This window comes from Terrapene carolina, unplaced genomic scaffold, assembly GCF_002925995.2.
Source record: "Terrapene carolina triunguis isolate 2854851 unplaced genomic scaffold, T_m_triunguis-2.0 Scaffold227, whole genome shotgun sequence".
Taxonomy (NCBI): domain Eukaryota; kingdom Metazoa; phylum Chordata; order Testudines; family Emydidae; genus Terrapene; species Terrapene triunguis.
This window is the reverse complement of record NW_020664578.1, coordinates 30,566-48,799: the sequence shown is the minus strand read 5'-3', so window position 1 is coordinate 48,799 and position 18,234 is coordinate 30,566. Positions and strand designations below refer to the sequence as shown.

At 44.7% G+C, this 18,234-nt stretch overlaps 1 long non-coding RNA gene across 1 annotated transcript; it reads left to right on the top strand.

Annotated features, from left to right (window-relative positions):
- Positions 1-5,834: 5,834 nt before the first annotated feature.
- On the top strand, positions 5,835-8,496 carry LOC115271272. Its single transcript, XR_003899876.1, has 2 exons — positions 5,835-5,866; positions 7,132-8,496. It is a non-coding gene; the product is annotated as an uncharacterized LOC115271272 (long non-coding RNA).
- The last annotated feature ends 9,738 nt before the right edge of the window (positions 8,497-18,234 follow it).

The following is an 18,234-nucleotide window of genomic DNA, read 5'->3' as shown; positions in this document are numbered from 1 at the left end:
CATGCCTGGAAACTGGAATGGCTTCTCCAGACCAACGCCTTGCTCTGCAATGTGCCTTGAGCTGGCTGTGTAACTCAGTGAGATAATTTCCACCCCTGAATAACTTCATTTGTTCTGTGGGAGGCTTCATGCTGGGACAATTGTATCTTCTGGTTTTTTGCTCCAGTAGTGACTTAACACTGAGACATCAACACTTAACAATAGCTGTTTCTGGTGCCTCCTTCATCTGCCTTCTCTTGTTCCTCATCCCTTGTCATTCACCCCCCTGACCCACGCTAGGAAACAATCCTTTTCAGGTGCCAATGCTTCATTCAGTCCATAGCGATAGACCCAAGCCTTAGAGTCATTTGGACTCTCACCAATCCCTGTGGAAATTGATGGGCTTCAGTGTAGACCTGAGATCCCATTCCAGCCCCTATGGAAATCAGAGAATTTGAATTTGGAGACTCTAGTTACTGAATTATGCCAAGATGAAAGTCTTAAAACTGTGGGCCAGGTTCTCAGCTGGTATAAATCAGCCTAGCTCATTGAATCCCATGACGGATCTGGCTTTGTATCTATCACGATCTCCTTCCTGGTCCAACTGAGCCCTTTTTGGCACTCATCCTGCTATGGATAGACAAGACGAGACTCTATGACAAAATGCTACATCGTGCTGATACTATCGTCAATTCAGATCTGAAATGTCCTATTGAAGGATCTCTTATGTTTGCCACCAAGATGCAAAGCTAGGAGCATCCAAGTGGTTGTTACACAGCGTTGAATGAATTCCTATCCATTAGACCTGGTATACTGCTCATTACAGGGATGCAAAGATTGTGAAAAAATTTCCAGTTGGATTGTATCAGTATTTAATAATAATGCTCAGAACTTGAAAAGCCTTTTAGCACTTTCAGTCACTGCACAAACATCGACTAATTAGTCCTCACTACCCACTACAAGATAGGTAATGGCAAGAGTTATTATTATCATCATATAACAAGTGGGGAAGCTGAGGCATAGAGAGAAGAAGTGACCTGCCCAAGGTCACAGAGAAAGACAGTGGCAGAGCCAGAATTATATCTCAAGAGTTCCTGGATCCCAGTCCTGTGCTCGCTCCTATAGACCAGACAGCCTGTGGTATTAAAATTGGGCGTCGTGTGTAAAACAGGGGATCCCCAGCTGCTCAGGGCCCCCAGTTTGAAAGACAAGGGTTATCTGTGCCTCCTCGGAAAGCTGTGTGGGCAGGAGTGACGAGAGGTTACATGGAAAGGGAGGGTGAAAGGAAATGAGAGAGAAGAGAAAGCTGCACACAAGCAACCATAGAACCTGGAAGGGGAACGCACCACATACAAGAAGGGGAGGAAAGGCAGAGATACATGGCAGAGGGGATTGCAGACATTCCGTGGGAACAATTCATTTCTTCTGATCAGAATGGCGTAGTCACCTGAGGCCAGATTTTCAAAGATATTTATGTGTCGCTCTGCTCAGCGCAGCAAGGCCTAACTGACGTACATGAACATAAGGACGGCCCTACTGGGTCTGACCAAAGGTCCATCTAGCCTAGTATCCTGTCTTCCGACAGTGGCCAGTGCCACATACCCCAGAGGGAATGGACAGAACAGGGAATCATCAAGTGATCCATTCTCTGTCGCTCATTCCCAGCTGCTGGCAAACAGAGGCTAGGGACACCATCCCTGCCCATCCTGGCTAATAGCCATTGATGGACCGATCCTCCCTGAATTTATCTAGTTGTTTTTTGAACCCTGCTATGGTCTTGCCCTTCACAACATCCTCTGGCAAGGAGTTCCACGGCTCCATAAGAGCATCCCATTTTCAAAAGTGACCTAGGCATTTAGGAGAGCCCCAATTTCATTGAAATTCAATGGGCTTTAGGCTGCTAAGTGACTTAGATACTTTTGAAAATTTTATCCTTCGGCCTTGCAATTCTGAGCCCAGCAGCATCTAAATGCCTTTAAATATCCTTCTGCTACACACTAGGCAAAACAAATTGCTGAAGCTAAAGGGTACCTGATCTCCTGTAGCAGTCTGAGCAGCGCTAGGACCGTCTCAGGACACTGTGAGCTAGATTTAGGGTTGATTTCAGTGGAGTGAGGCTGATTTATTCCAGCTGAGGAACTGGCATAAAACAATTGTTCCAATATCTATTCCTGGGGGAATTCTGCACCCAAAAATACAACATGCTGCGCACAATATTTTAAAATTCTGCAAAATTCTGCCTATTTTGTCAAAAATAACTCAATATAATCACAACAGTTTCAATTATTTTGGTAATTTATTTCAAAATACCTGTCCTCAAGTATGTCTGTAACAATACAGACGACAAAAACATTCCCCCCAGAAGCAGAGAGTTAAAGAAACCCCTACAACAACCTAGTTCCTGTTTCTCTGTTATGCTTTTGTTGGGTACCTCAGTCTGGGTGTGTCACATGTGCCAGCTGGACCCACCTTGTGGGAAAACTCTGCCTCTCCAGTCTAAGACACCCACACACTCCCTCCGGAAACCAGCTGAGGGGTGCCCCCCCCGCCTAGACTCCTGCATCCCCATCCCCCCAGATCCCAGCCATGGGGCATCCTCCCCAGCCCAGAAACCTGCACCCCGTAACCCCCAGAATCCAGGGATCTAGAGAGAGAAACAGCCTGATGCCGGGTCCTGGGCCTGTACAGAGTTTCCTGCATGTTGCCTCCTTCCTTCAGGATGTGCTGGGAACCGCAGCTGCCCAGAACCCTCCAGCTCCCACTCCCCGTCCTCTCTGGCAGTGTCCTGCATTTGCAAGCTGGAGAGCCGGGCTCTGCTGTGACGGCCATCAGCCCTGCAGCATTCTGCGGGGAAAAATGAAATTCTTCACAGAACAGTAATTCTGTGTAAATTCTGCATTGTGCAATGGCGCAGAATTCCCCAGGTGGAAAGATCACTAATCAAAGGTTAATTGATTAAGCCTCACAAACCATGGAACAGAGTAACTTTCCCAAGTTCCTACAATGAATTGGAGGTTTCACTGGGAACAGAATCTAAGATTTCTGGCTCCAAATTCTCCACTTTAGTCACCAACACAATCCTTCCATCTCCCTTAGGGAAGGGCAGTTTTATGACAAATGTACAAGGAATTCTCTTCTCCGGAATGCAGTCATCTGATTGCAAGACACTCAGCCAACCTTGCTGGAGTCCTTTAAGAAATAATTCTGGTGCAGGTCAGATAATGTAAACATGGCAGGGGGGTATAGCTTCAAGTGGATTTGGTAGTGGAGAAGGTAGCCTGTTTGCAAGGCTGTCTTCTGGCTTCTCTCCATTAAGTTTTTTTGAAATTTCCATGCAGGGAGAAAACTCTGGATTTGAAGGAAGCATTCTCTTCTTGGATTTAGTTTCGTTGTATTAATCAGAAGTGGTTGAACCAGCTCTCCAAAGGCACGGCTCGCCCTGCTATCTTGATTATACTCCTGTCGCTCCCACCCCCTGCTTGTTCTCACTTGTCCATCATTATTTAAGGGCGGACACACCTGGATTCCATATGAGGCGGCTCATAGGATGAAAGAGATAATTACATAGGTTTAATTTCCTAGTATCATTCTGTCTGCTTGCCAGTATAATCTATTTTATACTTTTACAAGGCACCCATTACAGTAGCATCCAGGTGCCAGGTTTACATATCGTCTGCCAAACGATGCAACAGAGGAAAGATTGTAAATTCAGCCTTTCCTAGGTTATATTCTCCATCGATTGGAGTCTTTAAATTGAAATGGGGCCTGATTTTCCACTGCACTGCACCTTGTGTGCGCGTTTATATCAGTGCAAAGTTGGACGTGAAGGGCTACCTTTTCTGATCTTGCAGCATTTCACATTCATTTTGCACTGGTGTAAATGACCGCACAAAGGTGCAGGGCAATGGAGAATTCGGTTCTCCCACCACAGTTTACTGGCCTTAGTGCAGGAAGTGCCAGGTGAAATTCTATGACACTGTATTATGTATGAATTCAGCCTGCCCTACATATCTATGAATATATGACAACGAAAGGATTTTTTCCCCATCAGCCATGTGAAATGACAGTGTGACTTTGTATTCTAAGCTTAAAAACCTTCCCTTATATTTCTCTTTAACTCTCCTGGTGAACCTTGAATACAAAAGCTAGGTTCACTTGGGGTAGACCCCAAAAAAGGCTGCCCTAGTGTAGATGTCATTTCTGCTGAGGTTCATCAATTCTTGTATGTTCCATCCCAACATGATTTTAAATTGCTGGGCTTACACTGAAATGCCCCCTCCGTGTTGCCTTGTGACATGCTGATGAAACTAAATGATGCTTGAGCATGTATCCCGGCTGGCAAACTCTTGAAGATGGCTCTGCTCCATGGCACAGCACCATGACGATGCCTCGTAGCCACTCGATGGTTTTGTACGAGATTTATAGCAATAGATAAGCATACCAGCTGCCATAGGATTTGAGAGACATAACAAACTCCCTGGGTTTTGGATCAGGGCCTGCGAAGCTTTTCCTCTTGAAAGTGCTTTACAAGATCACCTCATTAACTAATTGAGAAGAGCAGCCTTTAGCTCAATTAAGGCATAATTGCAAAGCAACTCAAACGATGAGGCAGTGTCAGGGCTCTCAGCATGAATACATCACCAGCTACCTAACTGTCCTGTATTCACAGCAGCCAAATGAGAAAACCCTACAAAAGGGCTGGGCCAAGCTTGCAAGGTGTGATCGTAGGACTAAATCCCGCTCTACAATTTAAAGGGCTTAGCATTAAAACTGGCAAGATTCATTTGAAGATTCGGGGTCAACCTTCTCCCCCCGTCCCCAGTAGCTTGAATGTTCCTGCTCCACTCCCCTGACCTCTGCTAAATTTTTCATTCACCCAGAGCATCTCAGCTAAACCTCCTCATTTCTATACAGGGCCCAATTCTGTGACATGCCACCAGTGGGAGTGGAGGGAATGCCAGTATTTGGCAGGATAAGACCCACTGCTTCTTTTACTAAAGAAAACAATGAAACAATGACATATCTATAGTTCAAAGGTTTCTGCCACAGGACTTAAAAACTAATAAACAACTTTAAGGAAAAGTGATTTTTCATGGGAACGTCAGATCAAAGGGCCTGATTCTCAGTTACTTCATTCATGCACTGAGATCAGGAATGGTATATGGACGACTATGCTGGCTTTAAGCTTCCTTTGTATTGGGGCAATCTAGGGTATTGCCTGGCTCCTGGTGTAAGCCAGAGCAGCCCCAAGGCTTCTCTAACTTATGTTTTGCTTCCTGTGACCCCTGGGAAGCAGAGAATAGCGACAGTGCAGTGTGCTCTGGCCATGCCAGAGGCTGGGATCAGAGCCTTTTCCCCAGCTCCACAATGGCTGGGGAAGCTCCCTCCTCAGTGAGGGATGCTCAAGGGGCTCTTTCCTCCCATTGTAAGGCCCCTTTTCATTGCAAAAGTGACCTAAGCCTCACTTAGAATCAAGCCCATCATTTTCATTCTCCACGAGTGAATTTATTTCTCTGCGTGTATGGCAAAAGATGTCATTGCTCACCTGCGTTTTTATTCTAAGGCAGATCTGAGAACACTGACTGTTCAAGCAGAGAATTTGAAAAATGTCTTCACGTGAACGAACCTTTGTGCTTCAGGCAGGGCTGACACACAAATCACCAGTTGCCAAAATAAAAAATGCCCCAGAAAAGGGAGTTTTCTCTCCCAGATGACACTCAAACTACTAATTTGGTCAATTTGGGGGTTGTGAAAGAACAGGGGCCTCATGCCTGGGACAATGTCTCACTTCTGGGAGGCCGGGCTTAGGGACCATATAAAGGTTCTTTCATCCCAAAGCCCCTGAATCCCCTTCGCATTGATTCACTTGCTCTCACTGGTGAATTGGGTAAGTCAGCGTATACTGCATTTATTAGTGAATTAGCATTAAATGGGATGATTGTGTCAGACTTTATTGCCAGTGCTAATGTGAGATCGCTCACTATATTACTGGCAACCTTCTATTGCTTCTATTTTATTTTGATGAGGCAGATGAAACATTCGGGGCGCCAAACTTTCGAAGTTAAGGAGTTTGGTTTCCTCCCATAGGCCATATGCCATTGGCTTGATGGAGTTATTTCTATACATAACACTGTAATTCTATTGTCTCCATTGGAATTAATCCTGATTTACTCCAGTGTCAGTGAGAAGAGAATGAAGGCCAGAGTGCTCAGAGGTTACATAAGTGGTTTTTGCACGCTTAGACGAAAAAGCTAGCAACATTCTGGTGTGACGGTGCATAAGGGGTTTGATAACATTTCCAGATTAGAGCACAAATTCCCCAGGGTTAATTGTTGCAGGAGGGGAAAATGAACGGGGAAAGCGATGAATTGCCGGAGACCAAAAGGGAAGATTGCCGGAGAAGTCTTTTGGTTTTATGGGAGTATTTTGCTTAGCACAATGGGGCCTGCATCCTAGTCTAGAAGTTCTGCATAATGCTATTGCAATGCAAAAAATAATAGTAATAAGGGTGGTTATAAAATGTTCAAAGACAAGGGTCTAGGAGATGGAAGGGGCAGGGCAGAAGGGAGTGAGACCTAGAGGAAGGCAGTGCCAAAGGAGGGACAGGCAAGGGGAACTGGAAGGGTAAAGGGAATTGGAAGGAAGGGAATTATTCTAGATCTGAGTCTCCATTGCCCTGTGTCAGTTATTGAAATCCTGCCATTGTGATTTTAGTAGTTTACATCTACTTTATGAACCAGGGCTGGCTGAACATTTTTCATCAGAATGGAAAATTGGTTTTGACTAAGCCTTTTTCTTAATTGGGCTTCTTTCCTTAAAAAACAAATGTCCCACCAGAAAACCAAAACCAGGACATTTTTCAGCAAGAGACACATTATATTAAATTTTCAGCTGAACATTTTCCATTTACTTTTTTTTTAATGACAAGTCAGAATTTTACTCTGGAAGCCCCAGCCCCCCTTTCCCATTTTTGACTTGCTCCAATGTGAGTAACTGCACAAGATGTGGGGCAATGCAGATGCAGGCCCAGCATGTTTTCATCCAGAACTTAAGACATCATTAAAACACCCAAGAGTGTGTTTTAAAACACCCACCTTCGATCTCATTGGCATTTGTGTAGCAAATATAAAAACCATCCAACATTTCTCCCAGGTTTCCCTGAGCTGCAGATGATGGCTTCACAGCAAAACCAGCAGCAACGCAAGCAAACTCTCACCCTGCCACCGGCACTGAGCAATGCCACTTCAGAACCGGCACCGACCCCAGAAGCAGTACCAGAACCATGTCCAGCAACAGTCGAAGAACCGGAAAATTCACCTCAGGAAGAAGAGGGGCCACAGGAGAAGTATAAGCAGCCACTGAACCAGCCTCTTGGACCAGCTCCAGAACTAGAACCAGAACCAGTACTATGCCCAGAACCAGAATCAAATCCACCAGACGTTAAAGAAATAGAATATCTACAACCGGACCACCAGCAATACAAACATCCACCAACCCTACCCCCGGCACCAGGAATAGAAACATCAAAGGAATATCAGCAAGCAGAACCGGAACCGGAACCAGAACCGGGACGATGCCCACCACCAATCAGTGAACCAGAAGGTCCCCCTTTTGTGCAACCATCTTCACCTGTGGAAGAGCAGCAACAGAAACAACCACATCATTGGCCGCCAAAGCGGAAGTAGCTTCCAGATACCAAAGGGAAACCATGATATGAAAAGCAAGACCCAGTGCTTGACACAGTTAACCTCATATTCTCATCTGCTGTGGGTTTAGGTGGTTTTGCTGTAGAGATTTCAGAGTTTTGTCTGGTATATGTTAGGGCCTGTTAAATATACTCCATTAGTATCCTTAAACTGATTCCATGCATGGGACAGATCCTCTTGAAATCACTGGAACTCTACTGATTCACACCAGCTGAGGATCAGGCCCTTCTTGTCTATCGCTCGTCTATAAGAGATGTAGGTGCAGGCTGTAGGTGCTATGAAGTTCTGAGCGTATGCTTTCACTATCGGGTCCCTGCTTTTGAAACCCATCCATGAGAAAGAGTGAGAACTGGGCTGTCTATACTGATTTTTACCGCCACAACCCTATTAATAGATCCCAAGGGCCATTGTGATCTTCATGAACTCCACTCTGCTAATAACTTCCAGCCAGAAGGGGCCACTGTGATCTTCATGAACTCCACTCTGCTAATAACTTCCAGCCTCAGGAAAAAGGAGTGTCTAGATTCAGTGTGTATTAACTGGAGAATGACGAGGATCAGTTAAAAGGCTTGAACAGGGAGAGAACAGTCTATAAGTTAGGAGTGTTTCACTCTAATGCATGATGGGGTTGACTTTTCACCTTTGAGGAACTAAAATCCCTGGGGCGTAGATAGACACTAACCAATATGCACTGTGGAATGTCATATGCTGGGATAATTGTATCATTAAATGGCATGGTCCACTATTTGATTGTGCTCTGCTCTCTAGCTGCATGTGTGACACAATAAAATCTACCATTCCTGGATGGTCACACCTGCCTTCTAGTGTTTCTCTGGTCTTCTATCTTCCCTCCTACCCCCACCACACACTGACTTACCGAAGTTCTTGTTTCTAGGGGTAGCAAGAATAATTATGTCTTTATACAGAATGTTAGATCTACAGGGCAGGAACTGCCGCTTATTATGTGTCTCTACATTCAAAGGAACTCCCAGGCTAACTATTGCCACAATTCAGGGCAACTGGACCTGTATTTCCATGCAATGGTCCAGCAATGTCAGGCTTCCAGCTCCCCGGGGCCTCTCTTCGGTGGAGACCTGGGTCTCTCTCCCTTCTGACCAGGGTATTTCCAGACTGAACAGCAAGTCTGAAACTCAGCAAGGGGAGAGGGTCTCAGCGCCTGGGCTCCAGCTGGAACGGGAATGTCTAGACTGCTATTTTTAGCCCCATAGTTCGAGCATGAGTCAGTTGGTCCAGGCTCTGAGCCTCACGGCCCCAGGGGTTTTTGTTTTGCAGTGTAAACGTGTCTGTAGAGCTTAAGGCCTGAAAGGAGCACCAAATCTTCCAGCCTAACCCCCTGTACATCACAAGCCGCTAACAGCACCGCGCCACCCCCATGCTAAATCCAGCAAATGGAATCAGACCAACGTATTACAGCCCTCTGGAGACGTTTGTCACGTCATGTACTGCACGACTGGAAGGTGCTCAGATACGGTGGTGATGGGGATGTTACAAGGACCTGTATAGACTAGACTAGACTAGACAGAACACATAACATTAGCATAAAAGCTTGATTTTTTTTTAATGAAAACGTGACCATTTTGGACAAAAAATTCCCATTTTGTCCAAAAGCTGCTTTCCCCTCAAAACATTTAGTTCGTCCCCCTAATCCTCATTGTCAAGTGATGCCTTTTGCTATGTGCCAGTAAGTACAAAAACACCTTCGCTTCCGGGTGGCAAGGCTCATGGAACCACGTTCTGTTATGAAAAGCTGACCTAAAAGTGAAATCATCTCGGACTAGATTGTGGCATCTAGTTTTAGCTCAGGGTGGGGGTGGCACAGCGCACTTCTGGAGCACCCGCGTGCATTGGGGAAAACAGTTATTCCCCTATACGAGAGACAGTGCAACCCCACCCACCCTATGCAGCCAGCCGTGCTCTGCAAAAGCCCACGTGTGTGAGCCCAAATGTTACACCCAGTACTTGAGGTTCTCCTGTAAGTGAAGTGAACACAGACCCAGCTGAGCCTCCAGCCCTGCAATGCAGATCATTTGTGATGAATGAAAGGATTCCCGCTAAAATAGGAAACACATGGAGAGAAGTGTGGATACCATTGCAGAAGTGTAGGTGTTCAAGTCCCATGATGATGAGCGTGTGTCTGCGTGTGTGTGTGTGTGTGAGAGAGAGAGAGAGCTATTTCAGAACTAGCAGCAGTGACAATCCACTTAAAGGCCACTGCTAGGTATTGTTGAGCGTGCAATGCTGTCCTCTAGTGGCTTGTCCATGGAAAGGATGAACACTTATTACACTCCAGGTAGAGGAGGTTTCTAATCTCAGCTTCATGTGTGTGTGTGTGTGTGTGTGTGTGTAACACATCTTGGAGAATCTTCGTTGCAATGAAACTGAAGCAGTAATTTCCTGAAGGCAGTCTTATCTCCGGATGGGGCTCCTTTCTAAGGCTAAACAACCCCAAATCTTTTCAATCTTTCTTCATATTAGAATTGTTCCATGCCCTTAATCATTCTTGCTGCCCGTCTGTAAAGCCCAACAGAGATCAGGGTCTCATTGTGGTAGGTGCTGGATGCAGTGTGAGAACCAGCCCTTGCCCCATTTTTAGCATGCTTCTGTGATAGGAAGCAGTGGGATTGGGGCCACCGAGTTCCCAAGCCCAGGTCCCACAGACGTGGGTTTACAATCGCTGGACCTGGGTCTCACAACCGTGCTAATGTGTCCATACTGCATTATGCAGACCTGTAAGTCCCCATTTGACGGATAACATATCCCCTCTGTAAGGACAGATCTCCTCTTTCTTCCATCCCAATCGTCTCTAGCTCCCTCCTGTGTTGAAACTTAATGTTGGATGCCAGGCAGAGAGATTTGGATTCTTGATGCATTGGATCACACGCCTACATTTCACTAGCAGTGTTGTTGCTCCTTTGCGTTCCTTTGTTATTACAGGCTGGACTCCAGATTCCAAAGTGGCGTGGCTGGCGTGGCCTCAGGGATAGTCTACGTCAAAGGCTCATTTCCTAGTTCTCAGTGTCTGGGTCCTGCTTTTGGTTCCCTTTACCAGTAGAGTGTTGTGCTGCCTTGCTATACGGCCCTGGACCAGTCAGACAGGTTAAAAGAACTAGCTAAGGAGATTGTCTTAGCCTGTAAACTCTACAGGGGCAGGATGTGTGTGTGTGTGTAACACCAATGTGGGTGCTTCCAGGATACATATAAATAATGACAACAGAAGCAATAGTTTTCAATGAATGTCACGATATGAAAGTGAAAGGCTCAGTGCTAGCTGGCTAGTCTCCGTCTAGGGCCAGTTATGCTGCCATGCCCAGTCCAGAGATATGTCGGTTTTATTAGTAGCTGTCCCGTGCTTTATGTTTGAGGAGAGTTATCAGGGGACTGGACTCGATGACCTCTCGAGGTCCCTTCCAGTCCTAGAATCTATGAATCTATGAATCCAAAGCTGCCTTAGGGAATTCAGCTGCACAATCCTCATTGAAATGACTAGAGTGCACAGAAGGGGAATGCAAACCATGCAAATCTGCACGATAAACTACTGAAAATGTAGCCCGGGTCTCAAAAACTCAGGTAGGAACATGAAGAATTCAGACAGGTAGATACATCAGAAATAGGGTGACCAGACAGCAAGTGTGAAAAATCAGGACAGGGGGTGGGGGGTAATAGGAACCTATATAAGAAAAAGACCCCAAAATCGGGACTGTCCCTATAAAATCGGGACATTTGGTCACCCTAATCAGAAATGTGTCTTCCTTAGGACAATTTAATGAACTGCCAGGAACAGGAATGGCCGTTGTGAGCTTACGTTAAATATAGGAGTACTTGTGGCACCTTAGAGACTAACCTTAGACTAACCGAAGTCTCTAAGGTGCCACAAGTACTCCTGTTCTTTTTGCGGATACAGACTAACACGGCGGCTACTCTGAAACCTATGTTAAATATGTTTTCCATGGCACCATCTAGCGGCTGAACAGTGTAATACAGTCTAGCATTCCATTGCCGCCTGGAACATCAATGGGAAACTTGAGGGCTGCGGACACAGGCACTAGGAATGCGTGGGAATGCAGCGGCTCACGTTACAGCAACTCTCCAGCCGCTAATCCAATCGCTCTGGGTCACTCCAGTGTTGTTTCACAGTGTAGAAGTCACTTGAGTGTTTTCCATCAAGCTAACCTGTGGGCCAGATTTTCAAAGTATTTAGGTGCCTGGTGGGATTTTGAAAAGTGCTTTGAAAATCAATGATTGATTTCAATGGGATTTAGGTACCCGCTAGGCACCTATCAATACCTTTAGGTGCCTAAAGACCTTTAAAATCTGGCTTGCTATGCCTTCATTCCCCATCATTCCCCATCTGTAGTATAGGTAGGGTGACCAGATGTCCCGATTTTATAGGGACAGTCCCGATTTTTGGGTCTTTTTCTTATATAGGCTCCTATTACCCCCCACCCCCGTCCCGATTTTTCACATTTGCTGTCTGGTCACCCTAAGTATAGGGAACTTCACAGAGGTGGTAGGAGGATAAATATAATAAAGACTGTGAGGTGCTCAAGAATTACACTAGTTGAGGATCTGGCCCAGTTCCCACTGGGATTCAATCCAATCAGGTTTCTCTTTTGCAAACAGATTTGGTTAATTTTCAGTCTCCACAATCAGAAAAGAATAGAAAATAAAACTAACTTTCAATGTGAATACTCCCATTGCCCAATTACATTGCCCTTTACGCAGTACTGTCCCCACCGGCTGTTGAGTCACCACAGTGTATCATGGACGTCCTTGGCCACAGTGTATCATCCGAGATGTAGTCCAGCTGAGAATCCCAGCCTATGAGGCAACACAGTGGCATTTTTCAACTAAACATTTTTTTGCGTTTTGTCTCCTCCTCTCCCCCCCCCCCCCCCCCCCCCCCAGCTTTGGGTGTTAGGTTTTTCAACAAAAAGTCAACTTTTTCTGCAGAATGCAGACACTTTTCAGGACAAATTTCATTGTTTTGAAAATCCAATTTTCCATAGAAAACAGGTTCGAAGAATTTTTTGGATCAACCCAATTAAGGTTCTTCACATTTCTCAGTTCCCACCAGCCAGATGTCAAACAGAATTTGTGGCACAGAAACCTGTAACCGAATGTCACTTACCAAGAGTCTAGAAATGTCTGAAATCAACATGGTTCAGTGAGGTGCTTATCAATGCTGCCACTTCTAAACTGGCAAGAAACAAATCTGGAATTCCTGCATCTGGTTACTCTTTGGAAGAATTATTGTTATTACTCTTTGGGGGTGTCATTATTATCCTTGTATATAAAGAAGATAAATATCAACATGGATAATTATTTTTTTTAGTTTTTCAATGTTTAGTCAAACTCTTTCATCAGAAATTATTTCATCCGGAGTATCACAGGTACCGATGGATGAATCTCTTCCGATTTGTGCCAGCTACATTCCTGTCGCATGTTAATGATCTCTTTGTCATCCAAGCATTGATGAGATTATATAACGACATCAGAGAATTATGTACTAATGTTGTCATGCAATACGGTCTAATAGGAAGCATGACTCGTGGCTAGAACACAGGACGGAGAGACAGGAATTATGGATTCTATTTCTGGCTCTGCCACTGACTCAGTGTATATACTTGAGCAAACTACCTCACCTCAGTGTGCCTCAGTTTCCCCATGTTTATAACATGGGATAGTAATACATCCCTGCCCCATGAGACATGTAAGCCTTTCTCATATGAAAGGATTTCAAAGCTCTTTACACATGTTAAAATATTTGAATGAAAAATATGATATTATCATGCTAATGTTTTGCTAAGCTAGTTGGAAACCACAACCTAAGTGTTCGCCTCACTTTAAGAACATTTAGGTTTGCAGTGGAATCCACAGGGTTATTTACTCTGATCAGCTATGTAAACATCAAGGAGTGAAATGCAACTCAGTTATCAGATCCTAGTAGGGAAACAGCCTTGCTTCTTTATAAACACAGAAAACAAGGCATCCACAGAGAAATCATTCTTTTCCCAGTTTATTGTATCTTGTAAAAAAAATTACAGCTGGTCAGGAAATGAATATCTTTTCCCATGAAACATTTCTAATTTTAGTAAAAAAAAAGATGTATTTGAAAAGTTTCAGATTTTCATAAGAACATTTTATTTTAGTTTAGTTTTATCTTTAAAAACCCTGTTTAGATGAAAACAGATGATTTTCGGTGAAAATTTCCATTTTCTGTCACATTTCAAACATTTTCTTTGACCATCTGTTGTGCGTCTAAGATCTGCTTAAATGGTTCTCCTATGAGCTATCACCATGCTGAAAGATAGTGAGGTTTCAACGTCTCCCTTCTCTAATCAAATAATGATTTCCAAATAATCCCTGAATTCCAGATTCTCATTTTAAAAAGTAGTGGTGCCTTTGCTTGAATACATACAGGTTACAATGTATATTTTAAATAATGTTCTCTAGCTAGGTACAGTGTTTGAGCCCTGTTGGTCCCAGGGTATTAGAGAGACAAGGTGGGTGAGATAATCTCTTCTATTGGACCAACTTGAGTTGGTGAAAGAGTCAAGAAGAGCTCTGTGTAGCAAGAAAGTGTGTCTCTTTCACCAACAGAAGTTGGTCCAATAAAAGAGATTACCTCCCCCATTTTATCTCTCTGGTTTTCTAGGTAGGTATTTATATAATCCCCCATCACCTGGGCACCTCATAATTAATTCTCACTTACCCCTCTTATGAGATAATTCTTGTTGTTATGAAACAACAAGGATTATCTCCAATTTATAGACAGGGAGGTACGTGACTTGGACCAAGGGCTTGGTAGCAGAGCTGGGAACAGAGCCTCGTTTTCAACGTAGCATATCAGTGGGTTAACCACAACACCAGCCTTCTCTAGCCCCAAGTTGAATCAGTGATTTCCCTTTTTCTGTGCTGTTAAAGAATCTCCTGCCCAAGGCTCCCTAGATCTTCAATTATCTGCCACCCTCCTTAGGAACTGAGTTCTCATAAATCAAAGGATTATGGATGGCAGGAGAGAGATCACTTGATCATTACCTGTTAGGTTCACTCCCTCTGGGGCACCTGGCACAGAAGACGGGATACGGGGCTGGATGGACCTTTGGTCTGACCCAGTCTGGCCATTCTTATGTTCTTATGAGTTGTGGTAGCTCAGGCCTGGGACTGGGAGAATACACTTCCTGAGAGTCCTCTCTGGGCTGTGATTTTCAAAGGCACTGAAGGGATTTAGACACACAGTGCCCATTGAAATGAATGGGAGTCATGCAGCTAAATCCCCTTTTCAACCATCCCAGCCCTGGTCTTGCCCTGAGAACGCTGGCCGGCCTTTGTGGTCTCCCCGAGCTGTGAAATGGGGCCAGTAACGCTCATGGTGCGGTTGGGAGGCTACATTCATGTCAGTGCAGCTCGGAGACCTGCCCTTGTGCAGGGCCAAAGAGACATGCAAGCAGCCCTTTTACTCCCCCCCAAATAGCTCCCCCCTGGCACCTGTTCCTTGCCAGCGAGTGCTACCAAGGGGGTGGGGAAATTTAGATTTGCTGCCCCTCCACTTTCCCGTTGGCTCCCGGAGCAACGGGGACCAGCGCATTGTGGAGAGCGGCTGGCTCAGAACTGGCACCAGCCCAAACCAAAGCGAACCCTGGTCCTGAGCACATGTCCCTCTTCTGCATCACCAGCACCGCACGTTGCCATAAGAAGGAAGTCAGAGTGTTTATAGGGAAGTCACCCTTCTTGCGGCAGTTACTAGGGTAATAGCAACCAGCGAGGGTGAGTAAAACAGTTACAGTCCGTCACAGCGTGACATGTGACTCAGGCTGTGCTCGGCAGATAATTATACCATGGCGCACCAAAGGTGCTTCCCCCCTCAGGGCAGTTCTGAACACTATAAAAGCTCTGCCATCTCAGAGCTGCTCTGTGGACTTCCATCCAGTTGTTCTCGTTGGTGAACCGGGTAAGTCTGATTTTATGGAGCTATTGAAATGGCACTTCATTGCTGGGTTGGGATGGCCGGGCTATATCCTGCTCATCTGTTGCCTGGGACAGATCTTCTGCTATTGTAAACCGTTGACATCAGCCCAGCTACACGGATTTCTGCCGGCTGAGTATCTGGCCAAGTCTTCTTAACCACGTGAGGGAAGGGTTTCTAGTTAGACTGAAAACTCTCTGGGGTGAGGATTATCTTGTCTCGTAGGTTAGCAGGGTCGCCGGGGAGGGGTGGGCGGTAGCTCGGACTAGCCAATCAAGTTCAATTCCATCCGAGACCCTGGATAAATACTTGGGAAGCAAGCCCATGTCTCTGCGGCCTCACCGCTATTGTTAGCCTGTTAGCTCAATCAGAGCTAACACGTGTATGTCTACCTGGAAATTACACCATTGTCGATGTACCCTTATGCTTGCTATTCAGTTACAGCCCCAAGAAAGTTATTGACTGGGGGGAAACCCATTGATAATGTAATTACTATTAGATGTGTGAATGCTCATTTTGGGGAAAAGGCAGGTCTCTCAACATTGATGGCCGGAGAAATAAAGTAAGGGAAATCCTTTGAATAGGAAAACTGACAGGGAGAGACTTATGTCTGGATCAAATAGATTATTTTTATTGTATGGTTACCATTTTTGGAATATGAGCAAAATAAATATACAGATAATGATAAGGCATTGAGCAAAACACAAAAGGGTCTTTTACAAATAACACAGGCAGACTGTGAATACGATTTGTGAATTCTAGTATGGAAATTTAATGTATATTAATAATGATAAAAAAACCACCAACCAAATCCCCAAACCCACCCATCTCAATGGGGTTCTGGTCTAGGGGCACTCCTATAATAATGATGATGATGACTATTCTTTTTTGTTATTAATAAATTGCACGTACAGGAGGCTGCAAGATTTAGAAGTTAAAGGCAGAAGCAGAACAGTTTAGGAAATGGAATTTCTGTCCCACAGAGAATTTAGATTTTTTTCAGGGTGTGGGTTTTAGGGATGAAAAGCAAAAAATATCGAAAATTTTGCAGAATGTAAATTTGGGGGGGGGGGGAATTGATTCAGAAATGTTAAAATGAAAACTTTGCACATTTTAGATCAAAGTCGCTTTTTGATATTTTTGACATTTTGACATAGCAACGTTTTTGACAATTGTTGAAAAGTCAAAAAATGTCACCAAAATCAAACTTGTCTTTCGTAGGGAAATTTTTTCCTTCAAAAATTTTCAACCAGTTCCAGGCAGAACTGTTTTGCTATTGTAGGGCAGTACTAGCGGGCATAACATCAGCTATAATATCTCTCCCTGATGTGGATGTTACCACTGTTACCCTTAGGCTTGGCAGAATTTGATTTTTGTTTGTTTTTTAAATGTCGCCGGATAATATCAATGTTTCTTTTTAAGCATTTTAAGCATTATTTCTGTGTTTACTGATTGAAATTGTCACAGTTGCAGGAAATTGGGGAGGAGTCAGAAAATGAAGGGGGGGGTCAGACAACTAATGGTTTAATGAGAGCAGACACTGAGATTCGAAAAGTTAAAGCTTTATAACCATTAAAACACATATTGTCAACATCACCTGTAAACATCCTTAAATCAAACACTACTAAGATCTCAAGCAGAATTTTTCTTACTTTGCCTACCTGTAAATTTCTATTATTATCAATGGAAATATTTGTTTCGTCGTTTTTTTGTGCATATGGCAAAATTGACGTTTATCAACATTTACTGATAAAAATGTAATTCTTCCAAACCTAGTGATCCTTTGACCTCTGGGTTGGATTACGGCAGTGGGATTGACATAGGGGCTATGCTGGAAACAAACTCGGAAGCTACATCCAGTGCGCACTAGGGGGTGTCATTGGCTTTGTGGTCCCCGAAGTACCCATTCCCTAAGGCCTCTCTGGCTTCCCGTTTGATTCTGCCCAGTACCAATTTATAATGCCTGGTCTGCCTGAGAAACTGCCTCTTTCTCTGTATCAGCTGAAGTCAGTGGGGGCAAATCTGTTGGCATTCCCTAGATGTGTATGCTGGAGACAAGGGGATACAATGGATAGGTTCCGGAATCCGTTTTTATTCCACTGTAACCTGTTGACCCTAAGGGAGGGACCTTTGTCTGTTGCAGGGGATGGTTAAAAGGATATAGTGTAATTTAGTGATGGATGAATCTCCCTCGGCTACTCTGTTTTCTGCATCCACTGTACTCTACCAAAATGAGGCCCTATGTAATGGGGAAATAAATAGATGCATATGTTAACGATCTGCCTTCTAATGCTTCTTCCAGGTGTACCCAAATTGCACAAAGATGCCTTACTATGGACAGCAACATAAACACCTACCCGCTCCGGTGTGTGTTACCAAATGCTCACAGCCATGTCCTCCGCAATATGAGCAGCACTGTGCTCCCAAATGCCGGCCGGTGTACGTGACCAAGTGCGCACCGCTGTATGGGCCACAGTATGCGTATCCATGTGCTCCACAGTGCCCACCTCCGTGCGTGACCAAGTGCCCACCTCCCTGTGTGACCAAGTGCCCACCTCCCTG